Consider the following 19,962-nt stretch of genomic DNA (forward strand, 5'->3'; position numbering starts at 1 on the left):
GGTCTTGTTCCATTGGGCAGCTTCCAGCCACTCTGCCCCAGGCCTGAAGCATTGTTTGGAGTAGAGGATGCAGGAGGAAGGAGGTCCCCAGCCCACTCTCCCTGACCTGGCTGATGGGCACTGGGATGCTACAAATAGGCTCCACCAGCAAAAGCAAGGTTGAGTGGTGGAGCCCTGGAATGTGCTGGCTACATCCTTCCTGGAGTGCAGACCACAGAAGGAGTGATACAGAGGATGAGGTGATCTACTCAGAGGTCAGGGAGGAGCTCACCCTCTATGTTACATGACTGATCTCTTCATTTATGGGATGCTTCTGAGTGCTGGGCCAGGCTTCCACAGGCCCTCAATGGGAGCTGATGGGGCTGGGTTCTGATGTGACAGGGCAGAATCTGTGCTTGCCCAGCCCATGAATCCCCTCTGCAATGTGCTGTCACCGTGGCACTCATCCAGCTCCATGGTGAGAGATCCTGGAGGATCAAAGGATGAAACCCTTCATTTTCCCTTTGTTTTTGTTTTGGGGCTGGGTCCATCCACACCTCTCAGGAGGAATTCTGATAGGAATCATCTTCAGAAGCCACCCATGGTGGTAGTTCCCCTGTCACAGCCCTTTCCAGCAGGTGCTCACAGCAAAAGGGACTTTTGCATGTGCCCTGAAACTACTCAAAGCACAGCCCTGGTTTGGGGCTGGATTTTTGCCCTTCCAGAAGGAAGAAGGGGGTTGGGGGGAAATAACCCACAGGGCAATTTTACACTGATTTGGTAGTTTGAATATTGGGACAATGGCAATGAGGGACATCAGCAAGCGTGGACAGGTTGTAAGGTGTAGGTGGCCCTGGTTTCATCTGCTGGGATGGTCCAGAGGTGCATAGAGGGACCATCCCCATGGTGTTAGCAGCTGTCTTGTGAGGATAAATCATACAGTGAAGATCCCCTGTGCGTGGTGGTGATTTGTTTAAGGAGTGTCCTGAGTGCTCCCCCGCTATGATGAAGCCCACTTGAGCAAACCCTTCACCTGAAGCATGAAGTGGGTAGCACCGTGGGCAGGATCTCTCAGGAGTGCATCCCTGTGGATTCACAGCCTCCCTCACCCCTTCCTACTCGTGCTCACTCCCACAGCCAGGCACTACATCCATGAAATCCAGCCACATTCCTGAGACCACACAGATAACAAGAGGTATAAAAAGGGATTTGCTTTGTTCAGCCATTTCTCTGCTTCTGTGTGTGAATAAAACCATCTTGGATAAGGTCCTGACAGAAGAATTAAACCTGAAAAGAGGAAAAACATATTCCAGAAGCTCTTAGTCTCACAGCTCTGTGACAGGCTCTATGCAACATCAGCGCTGGGTTCTCTGCTGCTGCTCTTTGGCAGCTCTCTGCCATCACAGCGTGTGCCAACGCCCCTCCAGAGGGGTATGGGTGGGACCAAGGGGGTGTTAGGAGCTGCTGAGCTGTCCTGTCTGGGCACGTTGTGCCTGGGAGGATCTCAGAGCCCTGTGCTGGCTCCAGGGTCTGCAGGCAGCTGCCGCGCTGGGGCAATTAGAGGAGGCGAGCATGTGACACAAATTCGGCTCTGTCTCATCAAGTGAAGGGAAATTCTTTAGCTCACCTTGGGGTGGTTTGGCCTTTGAACCAAAGATCTTCCCCTGGAGCCCCATCCTTGGGATGCTGATGATGCTACACAGCCAGGCTTGCATCCCCATGGGGCCACCCCACTGCTCTCCCCACCACCCTGCGGCAGCCCAGCCAGGCAGACTCCCTGGCCAGGAGGATGCTGAGAGGGCTGCAGCAGCTCTGCTGTGAGCACAGACTGAAAGAGTTGGGGCTGTGCAGGCTGGAGCAGAGGAGGCTCCCAGGTGACCTTCTTGTGGCCTTCCAGCATCTGAAGGGGCCTACAAAAAAGCTGGGGAGGGACTTTTTAGACTCTCAGGGAGTGACAGGACTGGGGGGAATGGAGCAAAGCTGGAGGTGGGGAGAGTCAGAGTGGAGGTGAGGAGGAGGTTGCTGAGCAGGAGAGTGGTGAGAGGCTGGAATGGGTTGCCCAGGGAGGTGGTTGATGCCCCATGGCTGGAGGTGTTTAAGGCCAGGCTGGATGAGGCTGTGTGCAGCCTGCTCTAGGGTAGGGTGTCCCTGGGCATGGCAGGGGGTTTGGAACTGGCTGCTCCTTGTGGTCCCTTCCAGCCCTGACTGATTCTATGATCTGCAGGAAGAGGCTGCTGTTGTCCATCTATCTCTGCATGCTGGGAGGGATTTGGCCACCACAGCCTTTACCTGGTGGCTTTCATCTGCCTGCTGCAGGCAATGGCAGAGCAGGAGTTGCAGGGGATTGCCTTCTGTTCTGCTTCCAGACCCTGTCCAAAGCTCTGCTCCCAGGGATGCTGCTGTGCAGCTGGGGAAGGTTAAAGAATTCAGAGAAGTGGGCTTTTTTCTGGGCTCTGCAGCCCCAGGGCATGGCAGGAGGCAGCTTGGGGTGATGTGGCACCCCTTTACACCCACCAAGAGGTGGCATGGGTGCCCACTGCATGGGACAGTGCCTCATTCTCTTGCTCCCACCACAGGCACTGTGCTTTTTCACTGTGCCAGTCCACACCAAGCCAAGGATCAAGGCTTTCAGCAGCCAGGCCCTACTGACACCATCTGTGGCATTGGCTGTGGGCATGGTGCAGAGAATCCCACCACAAAGCAGGTGAGATATGAGGGTTCCCAACTGGACTCTTAAATAAACAACTGCAAGGAACCAGGCTCAGGAGTAGGAGTGAAAGCAAAGGGAAGTTGGAATGAAATCCTCCTCCTCTTCTCTCCATCCTCTTCTGGTTTTTTTCACCCATGACATTTACTCTGTTTAATAAAAGGAGAATTTATGTTTGACTCCCATAATGGTGCCTTTTAATCTCCAGGACCTTGATACTTCAGGCTTGAGTGTGCTCGTGTGCACCCAAAAGAAGCTAGTTTGAGTCCCAGGCTGGAGGCAGAGGAGGGGACAGTAGAGGTAGTGGCTGGAGGGATTTGGGCCACGAAGCCCAGCACTGCAAAGGGCTTTAGGAGATGTGTTAAACCCTTGCTGCTAATTCCAAAGATCTGGGAGGGCTCAGGGCTGTCTGAATTGGAGCATCACAGATGGCTTTGGAGAGCTGCTACTGCTGAGGGGTGACTGAGGCTGTCCCACAGCCCCTCTGTGAAGTGGTTATCACTTCTGGAAGGAGGAAGCGACAGAAGCCCCTGGAAATAAAACACTGAAGTTTCCATTAGTGACATCTCTGAGCTAGCCAGGGATGATCAGCTCCAGATGGGATTTCAGACTCCAATTATTGCTTCTCGCACAGAGGAGGGTGAGGGGCTGGGGGTCCTGTGCTCAGGATGGACTCGAGGCTTGTGGGTGGGCAAAAAGGTGCTGCAGGTGGAGAGCAGGAAGGTGGGGAAGGGGGGAGGGTGCAGGGCTGAGGGAATGGTGAGATGATGAGGGTAATTGTGAGCTGTTGGGATCACAGGAGGGTGAGACTGGAGTGGTGAGATGGTTGGATGGTGGAATGATGGGGTAGTGTGTAGTGGGGTTGTGTTGTGCTATGTTGTGTGGTGGGCAGGGAGCCCTTCTGTAGCCCCTGAGGTGTCCACACAGGCTGGGTGGTGGGAGAGGGGAAGGGCAGAGCCAAGCGTAGTAGTAGACTGGAGTAGTGGGGTGGCTGAATGGTGGAATGGCAGAGCAGGGTGTAGTGGGGTTGTGTTGTGCTGTGTTGTGTGGTGGGCAGGGAGCCCCTCTGCAGCCCCTGAGATGTCCACACAGGCTGGGTGGTGGGAGAGGGGAAGGGCAGAGCCAAGTGTGGCAGCCCTGCTGTGAGGCTCTGTACAGCTTTCTGCACAGCACATGAAACTAAAGGAACTCCCAATTCACTGGGGGTGGCAGTGCCAGAGGTGCAAATCCACCCCTCTTTTAAGCAATGGAGAAAGAAGGGCATGACCAGCCTCTGGTCACTCCATGAGGCAAGAGCAGCCCGAAGCTGCTGCCAGCACTTTCCCATTCCCACCAGTCCATGCCCTGCTCGGGCTCTCTGCAGGGCCATGGGTCCAGGGTTCCCAGTCCCAGCTTGCCCTGGATGAGGCTACCAGCAAGCAGGGCCCTGGGGTGGGCTGGCAGCTGCCAGCACTTGGCGACAGGGGGGGTGTGTCCCAGTTCCAGGGGCGCCAGAACACATCCCATTGGGACCCTCGTGGCACTTGGGGCTCCTTCCTCCCCCTGCTGATGAATAACTGCGAAGCTCCCCAGGGAAAAGAGCATTTCCCCTACCCAATCAGAGCCCAAGACCTTATCTCATTTATCCTGGAGGCGGCAACATGTAAGAATTCAGGTTTTTTCAGGCTATTTTGCAGGACATTTTTTTCTCCCAGGGCTGCTTTTCGGAGCTGCTGCTGCTGCTGTCAGGCAGGACGGATGGGCTCCGGCGCACGTTGCCGTCGGGGCGAGCGAGCAGGTCTGGCTTTTCTTGGGGAGGTCCCACGCAGGCTGTTTTGCTTGGCTCTGCAAAGCGTCCTGCTCAAGTGGATCGCGGCTGAAGGATGACAAGGGGGCCGGTGACAAATCTGCAAGGCTATTTAGAACCCGGGGCAGAAAGCAGAGAGGTCAGAGCCTCACGCCGGCGAGGAGGGAAGCAGCGAGGGGGGGGGGGCCCTGCCTGTGTTTCTTTTCACATGTGCTTCAGGGGCTGAAAACCGGGATGAAAAATGGCACCCAAGTTCCTCAGCTCCCTCTGGAGCCTCTAATGAGGTAAATTAATGAGCTGGAACGTCACGCCGGAGACGGGACCTGACAGCACTGGCGGCTGCGGGCTGATGAGTCGTGGTCACCTTCGAGGGACAGGCTGGCACTGGGGAGGGAGGGGGGATGCACACTGGCTGCCATCTGTGCCCAGACCTGTGTAAGGTGCCACGGGGATTTTTCTGCCTTCTGCCTTCTCCCCCTGTCCAGTCTGCTCTGCCTGGCTGCCAGTGGGGCTGAGGTGGGCAGGAGAAGGGCAAAGGGCTGGTTGCTGAAGCTGCATGGGTGGCAGTGGGAAGGAGCTTGGTTTTGCAGTCTCTGCTGGGTTTCATGCCAGCTCCTAGGGGTTGCTGTGACATTCCCTTGCTGGCAGCACCTTCCCTGCCCGTCCCTGCTACAGCTGCACTGCCTGGCACTAAGCACAGCCATGGAAAGGGGCACTCAGCCCTGTCTATCAGTACCCATCTCGACCTCTAGCAGCCTCCATGCACTTCAAATAACCCTGCTGGCCAGGGATGTGTAAGACCCCAGATAGCTTGGGCTGGAAATACAGAATCACATAATGGTTTTGTTTGGAAGAGACCTCTAAGATCATTGACTCCAACTATTAGAATCATAGAACCAACCAGGTTGGAAGAGACCTCCAAGGTCATCCAGTCCAACCTATTAACCCAGCACTGCCAGGTCACCACTAAACCATGTTCCTTAGCACCACATCTCCACAGATTTGAAACCCCTCCAGAGATGAGGACTCCATCTCCAACTTGGGCAGCCTGTTCTAGGGCTTGACAACCTTTTTGGAAGAGAAATTGTTCCTCACATCCAGCCTAAACTTCCCCCTGGTGCAACTTGAGGCTGGTTCCTCTTGTCCTATCCCCTGCTCCTTGGCAGAAGAGACTGACCTCCACCTCACTCCAGCTTCCTTTCTGGGAGTTACAGAGAATGAGAAGGTCTCCCCTGATCCTCCTTTTCTTCGGGTTGAACAACCTCAGTGCCCTCATCTGCTGCTGCACCCTCCCCCACCCCCCAAAATAACCCCATGAGCTGAGGATATGCAACCACATCAGAATCCTGGTCACCTTTCACGCAGGGTGCAAGTGCTCAGTGACTGAAAGTAAGCCTATGAAGGTGCCCCACCCTCCCCTGTCTCCTGCATCCATGTGAGCAGCCATGCCAAGCAGAAGGGGTGCAGGGATGCTCACAGAGCAGCACATCCTGTCATGGTCAGCAGTTAATCATCTGCTGCCACATCATCTCCAAAGGCTGAAGGATTTGAGGGGGGGGGGGGGGGTGTTATCAGTTAAATGAAAACTAAGTCAGTTTGGATCACTGTCAAATGTTCATTTTCTTTGTGCTTGGTTCTTTCCCCTCCCTGTTCTTTCATCCTTTTTAAATCATTTTGCTTCCTTCTGAGATGTGCCCTGAAATTTTACTTGGAGAACACAACCTGCAAGGCAGAGTCGGAGGCTTCGCTCTGCCCACGCAAGGCAAGAGCTCCCAGGATTTCTCAAGCACGGTTTTGTTCAGAAAGGGCAAATTAAGCTGTTGGAACTTTGAGTTTTCTTTCCACCCTCATCTACCCTGCTGTTGTTTTCCTGGCCACGGTCCCCTCTGCAAGCTCTGCTTTCCGGCTGGTTTTCCGTTCACTGCATTTCAAAGGCGCCTGCTCTGCCCTCGCCTTCAGCAGGTGCCAGATCTGCTGAGCTGGAACTGCTCAGCACAGCTCCTTGCCAGCAGTCTGACTGCCTCCCTCCACTGAGATGGGCCCTGCTGTCCCCACAACCATCCCCCCCCTTGCAAGAGGATGCACCCTGAAAGATGCTCAGGGATGAGCATCCTCTTGTGGACAAGTGAGATCTCCCCGGACAAGGATGCCAGCTCCCTCATGCCATGGGGGTGTCCCGTTGGTGCCACTGCTGCCAGAACTGGATTGGCAGCACCTTTGAAAGGGTTGCTAATAAATAAGCAGCTCCAGCCTCTGCTCACGCTCCTGGGAAAGTTAAAGAAAACTTTGTGGTGCTGCATGAACTCATCTCCTCTTTTCTAGCAAACACAAGCTCCTCTCCCTGTTGCCCTCATCACCTTTTCTGGTTGTTACAACCTCCTCTCAACCAGCAAAGCAAAGGAGCTCCTTCAAGAACTCCTCCCAGAGCTATTGAGCTGGTCTGCATCCACGTGCTATGGTTTAGACATACCCATGGTTCCATCCCTTTCTCTCCCTTTGTTCCTCTTTCCACCCACCAGGTCCCACCCAGGTTGCCTCTGTGTTGTGTTCAGCTCCCCTGGTCCAGGCTGGGCTGCATTCTTCCTCCAGCACTGGCAGCTGGGACAAAATCTGTTTTCCTTGCCACCCGTGATCCAGAGCACACAGACAAAGGCACTCTGATGAGCCCAGATGAGATATTCAGGAGGGCTCTGAGCATCCTGGTGAAAACACTGCTGAACATTTCCATCCTCTCCACCTCCTGATGGGAAGATGAGAGGAGCGGCAAAGCAGCAGGCTGTTTCAGCTCCTCCTGAACAGAAGACTGCTGGAGGTGATCAGAGTTTCCAGTGGCTTTCTCTGGCAAAGTTCTGGCCCTTGACCTCTCAAGGAGTTTCTCCTCCCTTGCAGTGACAGGAGAGGAATAACCCTGCAAACCTAAGTCACCAAATGTCTGTGCTTAACTAGAAACACAGCAGCATGGCTTGTCCCAGATCCTGCTCCTCCTCCTTCCTCCACTCCAAATATCACTGCTGCCCTGCATCTCACATCTGATGGGGGGAGCCCAGAGCTGGCAGTGATGTGAGCTGTTGACCAAGGGGAAGGGATGGGCTTGGAAAAAGGTCACTTCAGATGGTCAAGCTGGTTTTACACCACGTGCACTGGGCTGGCTCCTGTACAGGAGAAGCAAGAGACCTTTAGTACCCACAGAATTAATCAGGTTGGAAAAGACCTCTAAGATCATCGAGTCCAATCTAACAAAGGGGCAACTCCTATAGGTGCTCCATTCTGCCTGTCTCCTTCAGTCTCCAATAAGCACTTGGTGCCTTGGTCCAGTTGATTGGTTAGAGCTGGGTGATAGCTTGGACTGGATGAGCTTGGAGGTCTCTTCCAACCTGGTTCATTCTGTGATTCTGTGATTTTGGTTGGAAGAGGTCTTTAAGATCATTAAGGTTAACCTAATACCATCACTAAACCATATCCCTCAGCACCTTTAAAATCACCTCCAGGCATGGTGACTTCCAACCTGGCTGATTCTATGACACAGCCTCAAGCTGTGCCAGGGCAGGCTCAGGATGGATGTTAGGGAGAAGCTCTTCCCAGCAGGAGTGATTGGCGTTGGAATGGGCTGCCCGGGGGGTGGTGGAGTCCCCATCCCTGGAGGTGTTTGAGAGGAGGCTGGATGAGCCATTTAGTGCCATGGGTTAGTTAATTAGAAGGGTTAGGTGATAGGTTGGACTCGATGATCTTAGAGGTCTTTTCCAACCTGATTAATTCTGTGATACCCCCGAGACAGGGTCAAGCATCCCCTCGAAGCCAATGCACAAGAGAACAACCACGCAGAACCAAGCTGCACACACAAGTGCTTCCACAGACACATTTCTAGCTAATAATCCCACCTCCCCACCCCCATCCTCCCTTTGCTGGGTTGTTTTTTTTTCTCCTTGATCAAAGCCCAGACGAGAGGGAAGTCCATCTGTGAGAGATGGAGCCGTGCGCTTCGCGCAGAGGTATAGGAGCTGGCAGCGAAATCTCTCTGACAAGCCCAACAGGGAGAAGTGGGGAAACGAAAGCCTCTAACATGTGTGCATTTCCCAGCTGACTGGTGATGTGTGTGGGTAACATATGGGCAGTCTGTGCCCGCCGTCCCACGAAACATGCTGATTTTACACTTGCGCTTCTCAGATTCCCTGACAGCTTCGCCGGGCGGCTCCCGCAGCCTGCTAGCGAGCGCCGCTGGGGCCGGCGAAGGGCAGGGGGATGGCCCCGGCAGCAGGGCTGCAGCCACAGCCAATGCCCAGCCACGGGGCTGACTCTCGGAGAGGTGTGTCTCAGAAAGCTGTGCGTCATTGCTGCCCACAACTACCTGCAGGGAGGTTGTAGCCAGGTGGGGTTGGGCTCTGCTGCCAGGCAAGCAGCATCAGAACAAGGGGATGAAGCCTCAAGTTGTGGCAGGGGAGGTCTAGGCTGGATGTTAGGTGGAAGTTGTTGGCAGAGAGAGTGATTGGCATTGGAATGGGCTGCCCAGGGAGGTGGTGGAGTCGCTGTGGCTGGAGGTGTTGAAGAAAAGCCTGGATGAGGCACTTGGTGCCATGGTCTGGTTGACTGGCTAGGGCTGGGGAATAGATTGGGCTAGATGAGCTTGGAGGTCTCTTCCAAGCTGGTTGATTCTGTGACAGAACCCAGCAAGGTGGCCAGCCCCAGGCAGCAATCCCAGGCGTGAAGCAGCTTGCAGAAATGGGAGTTTGGCTTCTTGCTGACAACGATTTCTATTTTTCATGAATTTTGCAGCTCTTGCTGAGACTGAAATAGCTCAAAAAGTTGCTGCTTCCCAGCCTGGCTCTGCAGGCTGCCAGTCAGGGTTTTTTTTGGGGGATTGGAGGGGTCTGTTCTGATCCAGGCTGCTCCTGGTCCCACTACAGTGTTTGATGCTGGGAGGACTGGGGAACAAAAGAATCATGGAATCACAGAATTGTTTGGGTTGGAAGAGACCTTTAAGATCACTAAGTCCAAGTTAGCCAAGTCAGCACTAAACCATAGCACTCAGCACCACAGCTCCATGGTTTTTAAACCCCTCCAGGGCTGGGGGCTCCACCACTCCCCTGGGCAGCCTGTTCCAGGCCTTTACAATGCTTCTGGGGAAGAAATTAGCTCTCATGTCCAATTTAAACCTTCCCTGGCACAGCTTGAAGATGTTTCCTCTTGTCTTATCACTTCTTATTTAGAAGAGACTGACTCCTACCTTGCTCCAGTCTCCTTAAGGCAGTTGCAGAGAGCAAGGAGGTCTCCTCACAGCCTCCTTTTCTCCAGACTACTCAACCTCAGCTCCTTCTTGAAAGATTTATCCTCTAAATCCTCCACAACCTTTGTTGTCCTTCTCTGGACAAGCTCCAGCAGCCACACATTAGGACAAATCTCTCCTTGTCACCTGCTGAGTGCTTGGGAAGCAGCCATAGTGTGCCACAGGAACGCTTCCAGACATTGTGCCTTGGTTTTGGTTTGTTTTCCCCAGGATAACAAGTCTAACAAAATGTTGTTGCTGGATCAGTTCAGAGCCTTGTTCACCCAGGGGCAAATTTGGAGATAAAGCAGAGATCAAACAGAACAGGAACAAGCTTTGGTCTTCCACCTTCTGATTTAGGAACTCCCTGAGCAGAGAGAACATCCAGATTGGTCTATCTAAGAGCCTGGACTTAGTGCCCAGTGATGGGACAAGGGCAGTGGGCACCAACTGGACCCTTGGAGGTTCCATCTGACTATGAGGAGAAACTGCTTTGGTGTGAGGGTGCTGCAACCCTGGCCCAGCCTGCCCAGAGAGGCTGCAGAGTCTCTTTCTCTGGGGAGACTCCAAGCCCACCTGGGCATTGTGACCTTGCTGTGAGTGACCTTACATTAGCAGGAGGGTTGGACTAGATGATCTCCAGAGGTCACTTCTCAACCCCCACCGTGCTAAAGTCCAACTTCTTTTCCATGTGTTTGCCTAGCACTGATCAGAGTTGGTCTATAACTGAGCTGCTGCTAAACCCTGAGGTAATAAATCCCAAAGGATAATCTTGCCTGGGTGAGAAAAGCCAATTTATTAATCTTAATGGACTCCAGGGAAATCTGAGCATTCCCAGCTCAGTCCTGACAGAGGGAAAGAGTTGTGCAGCTCCCTCCCTGCCCTCGTGCCACAGCTCCTTGCTTGCTTCTAACCCCAGAAAGGCAAAATAGAGACATGGAGAGATTTTGATCCCTATCCCTCAAACCTGCACTCTGTGAGAAAACACAGGAGTGCCTGGGTAAAAACAGACCTGCTGAGGTGCCCACATGGAAAAGGAAGGAAAAGAAGAAGAAGGCTGCAGAGCAGCCCTGAAGAGAGGGACTTGGGGGTGCTGGTGGATGAGAAGCTCAACAGGAGCCAGCAGTGTGCACTTGCAGCCTAGAAAGCCAAGCAGAGCCTGGGCTGCAGCAGGAGAAGTGTGGCCAGCAGGGCCAGGGAGGTGATTCTCCCCCTCTGCTGTGCTCTGCTGAGACCCCACCTGGAGCACTGCATCCAGTTCTGGAGCCCCCATTACAAGAAGGATGTGCAGATGCTGGAGTGTGTCCAGAGCAGGGCCAGGAGGATGCTCAGAGGCTGCAGCAGCTCTGCTGTGAGCACAGACTGAAAGAGTTGGGGCTGTGCAGGCTGGAGCAGAGGAGGCTCCCAGGTGACCTTCTTGTGGCCTTCCAGGATCTGAAGGGGGCTACAAAAAAGCTGGGGAGGGACTTTTGAGGCTGTGAGGGAGTGACAGGACTGGGGGGAATGGAGCAAAGCTGGAGGTGGGGAGATTCAGCCTGGATGTGAGGAGGAAGTTGTTGAGCAGGAGAGTGGTGAGAGGCTGGAATGGGTTGCCCAGGGAGGTGGTTGATGCCCCATGGCTGGAGGTGAGGCTGTGGGCAGCCTGCTCTAGGGTAGGGTGCCCCTGGGCATGGCAGGGGGGTTGGAACTGGCTGCTCCTTGTGCTCCCTTCCAACCCTGACTGATTCTAAGAAAATTAAATGAATTGCCCCAACTCCTGTTGCAGCTCAGGGCCTAGGCCAGGATGTCTGTGGCCCCAGGAAGAGCTGTTTGGACTGACTGCTCACTCTGCTCATTGATGTCTGCTCCCTTTTAAAGCCTTGGAGATGCGATCCACAACATCCAAAGGGACTCCAGTGACAGATCACAGCCTTGGAGATGTGATTCACAATGTCTGAAGGCACTCCAGTGACAGATCACAGCACCTGTCTCTTTAGTAATGCTCCTTGGTTGATGGGGTCTGTGATCTCCACCTCTGTGACTGTAAAACATGCAGGTCTTGGAGGCGTGGAGCCCTTTTGCCTGGTGATATCAAAGTCTGGAGTGATCAAGGGAAGGGCTGATGCTCCTCTGATTGCTTGGGAGCACAGGAGGATAAAACCTCATGGTCAAATTACTGAGGAAGTGTCTCTATAAGAGACTCTCAAGCAGTTCCCCTGGGTGCATCCATCAGAGAATCAAAATGTTGAAGATGGGGAAATCACAGAGGCACTCTCAGTCCTTGACTGGCTAATTCCAGGTGTTTGCAGGGCCCTCAGTGGCACTGATGCACCTTCTGGAGTTTAGCATTAGCTGCATGGTTACAATATGTGCACACTGACCCTGAGAGCAAGCCTCCTTGGGGCTGGCTTCAAAAGAGGTTCTGCTCAGCTGAGAGTCCCATTTGCTGGTGCAGCTGCTGGGATGGAGTGAGCAAACCAGGTTAAAAATGATGCCAGAACGCCAGCATTGGGAGGATGGGAATGGCATCTCTGGAGATCATCCTGTCCCTGCTAAAGCAGGGTCACCTACAGCAGGTTGCCAGGATCACAATGTCCAGGTGGGTATGGAAGTTCTCCAGAGAAGGAGACTCCACAACCTCTCCAAAGAACCTGGGCCAGGGCTCCAGCATCCTCAGAGCAAAGCTTTTCCTCCTGTTCAGATGGAACCTCCTAGGGTTCCAGTGTGCTTCTTGTCCTGTCGCTGGGCACCAATGACAATAATTTGGCCTCATCCTCTTGCTTCCTGCTATTGAGATGCTGATCAGATCCCCTTTCAGGCTGCTCTTCTCCAGACTGAACAGCCCCTGGGCTCTCAGCTCTTCTTCCTCACAGAGATGCTCCAGGCCCTCAGCATTTCTGTAGCCTCCTCTGGACTATCTCCAGTAGTTTTCTGTCTCTTGCACTGGGGATGCACTATTGAGTGACCTCACTGGACAGAATGCAAATGCAGCCTCTTGACTGCATTCTTAACATCCAAATGCAATCACTGAGCTGCCAAAATTATCTTGTGGCTACCACATTTAGTCTAAGGAGGCAGCACTCCATTGGTTGATCTCCAAGAGCAGAGTCTTAGACCAGTCCTTATCAGTCCAAGCCCAGCAATGATACTAAAGGATGCAGCTGAGTGATGCTGGTGCTTCCTGAAACCTTCTTCCACCTTGCATCTCTCTCCTGTCTGAGCTGCTGGTACAGATGCTGAGCACAGAAGAGATGCTGCATTTCCAGGGGGAAGCAGTGACTGCACAACTGTGGACACGTGGGAAGTGCTTTGGGATCCTGCTGACCTGAAACTCAGCAGAAACACAAACTGCTGCTGGACCTTTTCTTGGCACTCAGCGTGCAGCCTGTGAGGTGCAGCCCTCCCCACCCTGTCCATCCAAACTATTTCTGTATGGAAATATGGGTTTAATACTCCAATGATGGCATCTAATATTCAATAATTACGATGGCTCCACTTTAAAGATGCACTTTAGATGCTCCCAGATCAGTTATTGAATCTGAGTGAGATGCAAACTCAACATTAAAAACATATTTAGAGAGGATGTAGCAGCAGCAGCTCCATAATGGTACAAAGAGCAGAGGCCACAAGAAGCTATCTGGGAGACCTTAGGGAGGGCTTGTGGTAGAAGCAGCTGGCACATCCTTCACCTAGAACCACAGCTTGAGCACTGTGTCCATTTTTGGGCCCCCCAATTCAGTAACTCAACATGTCTACAGAAGGGCAATGAAGCTGGTGAGGGGCCTGGAGCACAGCTCTGTGAGGAGAGGCTGAGGGAGCTGGAGGTGTGCAGCCTGCAGAAGAGGAGGCTCAGGGCAGATCTCATTAGGAAAGTAAAAGGAGGAAGATGGGGAAAAGAGAGAGATGGAGAAGAAAGGAAAATATGGGGGGGGGGGGGAGGAAAGGAAAACAGAAGGCTCAGGGCAGAGCTCATTGCTGTCTACAACTACCTGAAGGGAGGCTGTAGCCAGGTGGGGTTGGGCTCTTCTGCCAGGCAAGCAGCAGCAGAACAAGGGGACACAGCCTCAAGCTGTGCAAGGGGAGGTCTAGGCTGGATGTTAGGAGGAAGTTTTTGGCAGAGAGAGTGATTGGCATTGGAATGGGCTGCCCAGGGAGGTGGTGGAGTTGCTGTGCCCGGAGGTGTTGAAGCCAAGCCTGGCTGGGGCACTTAGTGCCATGGTCTGGTTGATTGTCTAGGGCTGGGTGCTAGGTTGGGCTGGATGATCTTGGAGCTCTCTTCCAACCTGCTTGACTCTATGAATCTGCTGAGTGGGCCAGACAGGGTAGGGAGCAGCCAGCCTCTCATCTGGCAGTGCCTGCAGCTCAGGTGTGAGCTGAAGTCCTATCGATTTCCAATCAGTGAGCTCATATTCCCTGCGGCCACAGCGGGAGAGGGTCAGCGGCAGAGAGGAGGGAGGAGGACAGCAGCACATGGGGTGGTCCCGGGGTGGGACTGATGGAGTCGCTGACAGAGGCTGAGTTATGGCCCCGTGTGTGCCTGGGAGATGGTTTTGGAGGGCTCATGGAGCCTCACTTATTATCTGGCTGGCTCTTGCTCTGGAGCAAAGCAGCAAGAGGAGAACACGTGAGCCATAAAACATGTTGTTGTCTTTTAATGAACAAGGCTCACAGGGGACCAGGACTATTTTTTACTCCGTCGTTATTCTTTCCACAGCTCAGGGAAAGTTGCTGAGTGTTGTGTCTGCCAACTGCAGACCAGATGCTACAGCAGACCCAAGCAGTCATGGCCTGTCCAGCCTGGCCCAGACCAGCTTCACTGGGAAGTTCCCATCTCCTCTTACCCTGCCTCAGCCTCACCAGTCGGGGCTGTGGTCACGCCAATGCAGGTAATGGCAAGATCAGCCATCAGGGCTTTGATGTTCAAGAGGTTTTCTCAGGAGAGCTGGGCTCTAACATGTCCTGGCCCCACAAGGAACCCTGTTAATCCAGAAATCCAAGCTCTGGAGGTTTTGGGAAGAAAAGTGAGTGCCTGCTCACTTTCCTGAGGGTGAGAAAAGCAAATTGCATGGTAAGCACAGGGAGGTCATCGCTTTCTTCATGCAAAGCTGCTCTGCCAGATCCCTTTTGAGTGCCTGTGGGAAGGGGTACCCCACTAGTGACTCTGACACTCAGGTGTGGGAGATGAAAGTCACAGTATCACAGTATCATCAGGGTTGGAAGAGACCTCACAGATCATCAAGTCCAACCCTTTACCACAGAGCTCAAGGCCAGACCATGGCACCAAGTGCCACGTCCAATCCTGCCTTGAACAGCTCCAGGGACGGCGACTCCACCACCTCCCCGGGCAGCCCATTCCAGTGTCCAATGACTCTCTCAGGGAAGAACTTTCTCCTCACCTCCAGCCTAAATCTCCCCTGGCTCAGCCTGAGGCTGTGTCCTCTTGTTCTGGTGCTGGCCACCTGAGAGAAGAGAGCAACCTCCTCCTGGCTACAACCACCCCTCAGGTAGTTGTAGACAGCAATAAGGTCACCCCTGAGCCTCCTCTTCTCCAGGCTAACCAATCCCAGCTCCCTCAGCCTCTCCTCGTAGGGCTGTGCTCAAGGCCTCTCCCCAGCCTCGTCGCCCTTCTCTGGACACACTCAAGCATCTCAATGTCCCTCCTAAACTGGGGGGCCCAGAACTGAACACAGTACTCAAGGTGTGGTCTAACCAGTGCAGAGTACAGGGGCAGAATGACCTCCCTGCTCCTGCTGACCACACCATTCCTGATGCAGGCCAGGATGCCACTGGCTCTCTTGGTCCTTTTTATAGGGCTTGAAGAGCTCACATATCCCTTTACACAGCACTCCCTTCAGTGAGAGGGGTCTACTCCACTGCTTGAGGACCCCATGAGGAATATGGAGGGAAGAAAAGTCCTGAACTAACATCTGGGGCCATAAACATCATCTGAAATCTGACTCCAAACCATCCTTTGAGTAGAGTTAGGCATGATGGCACACCTTGATTTGTAGGGTGTGAGATGGGGATGATGCAGTCATTGCATCTGAAGTCTCTCTGCCTTCCTTTCCACTGTTGTGAAGCCTTTTTGGAGCTAGAAATGTACACCCCCCCCCACCTCCCCCCCCCCCCCCCCCCCCCCCCCCGAGGTGTTCTGTCTGGGGCTGAGGTTTCTTCTCTGAGGGAAGATGCTTGGAAGACACCAAAGCTCAACTGCCAGGTGGTGGAGTTGTGTTAAACAGGACCATTCCATGCTCTGACTCCTCCTCGTTGTCCAAAGCAAACCCAGGGGACTTTGGGGTGCCCACAGGGGATGTGTGGGGTGGTTGTAGGGGACAGAGCAGTGGTGTGAAAGGTGACTGCTGGGGTTTGGTGAGGATGCTGGGCATGGAGGGGATGCAGGAGGTGCCACCCTTCTGCCCTGCGGCTGGAACAAAGCTTGTGGCCCCTCAGAGCATCAGTAGATCCTACCTCCATCTTGGCCCTTCTCCTCTACCTGTCAGGGCTTTCATCATCTGTCTGGACCATCTCTGCTTGGGATGCACATCAGGAAACCCATCCAGCTGCACCTGTGGCTGGCATGGAACAAGGGATGTGCAGGGCCCCTTCTCCACCCTGCAGTGGGGACTGAACTCAGCCTGCTCTGCCCCCACAGCAGAGACAAGTGACAAGTCACAGCACAGGTGCTTTGAACAAGGACAATGAAGCAGAAGCTGGTGGCTGAGCTCAGCCCTGGGGCCAGGATCCCCTTTCAGAGAGTATTTTAGGACTGAAGGCACCACAGCTGTTTGTGTGCTAATCCTGCTGCCCTCCCCATCAACCTCAAGAAGAGATTTTGCAGACCCAGTTCAACCCTAAATACATCAGGAAATGGCACTTTTGTCTCCTCCAGAAATAGGCTCAACTTGACCCTTGGAAACCACCATCCCAGCTCAGCAAATGCTGACAGCAAGACCCTGCTGTGGTCAGCCAGTTTGGCTTCCTGTGTGACTCCTGTTTCATTCTCAGGGACCTGTAGGACACATCCCCAAGCGATCAAGGACACAGCAAGAGACCTTACCAGGTCCCTCAGCAAGACCTTCCTGTGGTTCACTGCTGTCAGAGCTGGGCTCCAGCAGGCTGCAGCATCATTTCTGTGCTGTGAGAGGAGGCTTTTAGCCAAAAGCAAGGTGCAGGTGTGCCAGGTTGAGCCTAGCTGGGATATTTTGGTGAGGAGAATTAGATGATAGGCTATGAAAAGGAAACAGTGGTGATGTCTGCTGCACTCAGAGGCTTGCTGAGATGTATAAGAACAAGAACACAAATACAGATAAGAGAGTTTCTCTCTGACTCTGGCTGCAGGCAATTCTCTCCCTAATTAGGTGATTAATCCTTCTGCTTCCTAACCTTCCCTAAACTACCATAAAGCAAAGTCCAGGGTAAAGTAGAAAGCTGAGAAGGTGGAAGGGTGGTTGAGAGCTCCTCCTGGGAACTCAGGTTTCTGGGAGGGCTGCTGTGCTCCTGTGTTGCTTTTTAACTCCTATATTTCTGTATATACTGTGGATATCTGCTCATAGACTGTGCTGAGCTGTAAACATAGCTTCATTCTTCAGTTGCCAGATCGACTCAGTCTAGTCTGGGTGATCTTCCAAAGCGTGTGGAGGGAGCAGGTAACACCCAAACCATCACAGCAGGGCTGGGGAGCAGCAGCAGAGGAGGAATGGCAGACATACCCACCAAGGCTCCCCTTGTTAAAGGGGCCAGTGAGAAAAACAGGGGAGCTGGAGTTTGAAACAGAGGAGGCTGAGGAGAGACCTCATTGCTGTCTACAGCTACCTGAAGGGATGTTGTGGAGAGGCTGCTGCTGGGCTCTGCTCACAGGGAATTAGAAACAGAACAAGGGAGAATGGCCTCAAGCTGAGGCTGAGCAGGTTTATATTGAGCATTAGGAAGAAGTTTATCATAGAGAGAGTAGTCAGGGACTGGAACGAGCTGCCCAGGGAGGTGGTGGAGTCACCCACCCTAGATGTGTTTAAGGGTGGTTTGGATGTGGTGCTTAAGGCTACAGTTTAATATGAACCTTGTAGAGTTCTAGATTGGACTTGGGCTCACAGCTGAGGGGCTTTGCCAGCCTGCATGTTGCTGTGACTCATAGAAACATTCCAGATCAGCTCGGACTGGGCTCTGAGCAACCCAATCTTGTGCTCACTGCAGACCAGGGGGACTGGATGAGCTTTAAAAGTCTTTTTTCCACCCAAAGCACTCCAATTTGATAAGGCTCCCAGCCAAGTCCTAGCTTTACAACCCCACCCCACCAAATCCTCTCTCTGATGCACCAGGCAAAAATGGGGTCTCCTAAAACTGGTTACCTGAGGCAGTTGCTGAGGTAGCTAAGCCATTAATGAGCACATTTAGGACCATTCACAGCAACTTGCTCTCATCTTCACAAGGTGCTATGCAAACCTGAACCTACTTTGCTGTGCACCCATGCTCAAGTGCTCTGGGAGGATCTTACCCTGCTGATGCCCTTGGTTTGACACTTGTTATGGTTGGACTTAGATCTTAGAAGAGCTGAATCTCAGAAAGACTCTTCCTAGGAGAAATTATGCTCCTCATCTGAGGGGAGAAACAGACCCTGCTACACCTCTCCTCACTCCATCTGCCCCAAGCAGCCCCTGCTCCACCACTCCTCTCCACCCTGCCTAAACAGCTCCTTCTCTACCAACACCATTTTCCCACTCACTCACCTTACAGCCTGGGGCAGGACTCTCAGCCACACACAGAGGAGCTCAACCTAAGGAAGGAAGCCCAGCACCCGTGGGTGATGATGTTAAAATGACTGTCAAGCTTGGGCCCTAGCTAGCCGGGGGGCCAACCAGGCCCCCCGGCCTTTAGATCCCCTCCACCACTCACCCAGTGCACACCATGAGGACTCACCAGGGATGATCTGAGGAGGATCCCTCTGCCCAGTTGGGCAAGCTTGAGGCTTGCTTTCCTGGGGCTGAATATAAAGGGGAGTGGGGAGGGAGGGGAAAGTGGTCACACCTGGGGTGGGAGGGCAAAGTGGTCACACCTGGGGTGGGAGGAGACTGCAAGGGGATGCAGGTGCTCTGGGTTTGGGCGCAAAATGTGGTGTGTGGTGGGAAAGGGGCAGCTGTGGTGGGAAAGGGGAGGTGGTGCTGAAAGGAGGGAGATGGAAAGGGATGGAAAAGGAAAGAAAAGGAGGAAGATGGGGGAAAAGAAGGAGATGGAGAGGAAAGGAGTATATGGGGGAGAAAGAGGAGAAGAGGAGGCTCAGGGCGACCTTATTGCTGCCTACAACTACCTGAAGGGAGGCTGTAGCCAGCTGGGGTTGGTCTTTTCTGCCAGGCAAGCAGCCCTGGAACAGGCTGCCCAGAGAGGTTGTGTAGTCTTCTCTGGAGACTTTCCAAACCCACCTGGATGTGTTTCTGTGCAGACTGCCCTGCATGATCCTGCTTTTGGCAGGGAGGCCTGGACTTGATGGTTTCTGGAGGTCCTTTCCAACTCTATCATCCTGTGATTCTATGCCCACTGAGGTCTTTATGTGCTCCTAAGTCACAGGATCACAGGACATCAGGGGTTGGAAGGGACCCAAAGAGATCATCAGGGAGTCCAACTCCCCTGCCAGAGCAGGACACTACTATTTAACACAGATCACAGAGGGACACATGCAGACAGGCATTGAAAGGCTCCAGAGAAGGAGACCCCACAACCTCTCTGGGCAGCCTGTGCCAATGCTCTGGGACCCTTACAGTCAAGAAGTTCCCCCCTGTGTTGAGCTGGAACCTCCTGTGCTGCAGCTTCCATTCATTGCTGCTTGTCCTATCCCAGGGAGCAGTGAGCAGAGCCTGTCCCCTACCTCCTGGCAGCCCTCAGTTATAAACGTTTGTCCAAACCCTTCTTAGTCTTCTCTTTTCCAGACTAAAATGTCCCAGGTCTCTCAGCCTGCCCTCATAAGCCATGCCCTCCAGTCCCCTAATCATCCCCCCCAAAAGCCATAGGCACCATAGGGACCATCCTGCTCATTCCAGGGTATTGTCCTCGTTCTGGCTATGCTCATGGCCCCAGCTGAGGTGCAAGGCACTGCAGCAGGTGCTCAGGGTGTTGAGAATTGCTCAGGGAATGGTCTCAAACAGCAACAGGACATTAGAGGGGGGAAAAATAATCACAGACAGAGTAGTCAGGCATTGGAAGAGGCTGCTCAGGGTTGTGCTTGAGTCACCACCTCTGGAGGTGTTTAAAGTCCTTTGGATG

At 53.4% G+C, this 19,962-nt stretch overlaps 1 long non-coding RNA gene across 3 annotated transcripts; it reads right to left on the reverse strand.

Annotated features, from left to right (window-relative positions):
* Positions 1-1,116: 1,116 nt before the first annotated feature.
* Positions 1,117-18,694, reverse strand: LOC135183803 (uncharacterized). 3 transcript variants are annotated; one of them, XR_010305728.1, is made up of 4 exons: positions 18,625-18,694; positions 18,435-18,481; positions 4,298-4,580; positions 1,117-1,266 (listed from the first exon to the last, which is right to left on the reverse strand). It is a non-coding gene; the product is annotated as an uncharacterized LOC135183803 (long non-coding RNA). The 3 variants fall into 3 exon arrangements; XR_010305727.1 differs by lacking the exon at positions 1,117-1,266 and adding an exon at positions 2,353-2,835; XR_010305726.1 differs by lacking the exon at positions 1,117-1,266 and having other exon boundaries at positions 3,719-4,580.
* Between the last annotated feature and the right edge of the window lie 1,268 nt (positions 18,695-19,962).

The sequence above is a fragment of the Pogoniulus pusillus genome, chromosome 19 (genome assembly GCF_015220805.1).
Source record: "Pogoniulus pusillus isolate bPogPus1 chromosome 19, bPogPus1.pri, whole genome shotgun sequence".
NCBI classification, from domain to species: Eukaryota; Metazoa; Chordata; class Aves; order Piciformes; family Lybiidae; genus Pogoniulus; species Pogoniulus pusillus.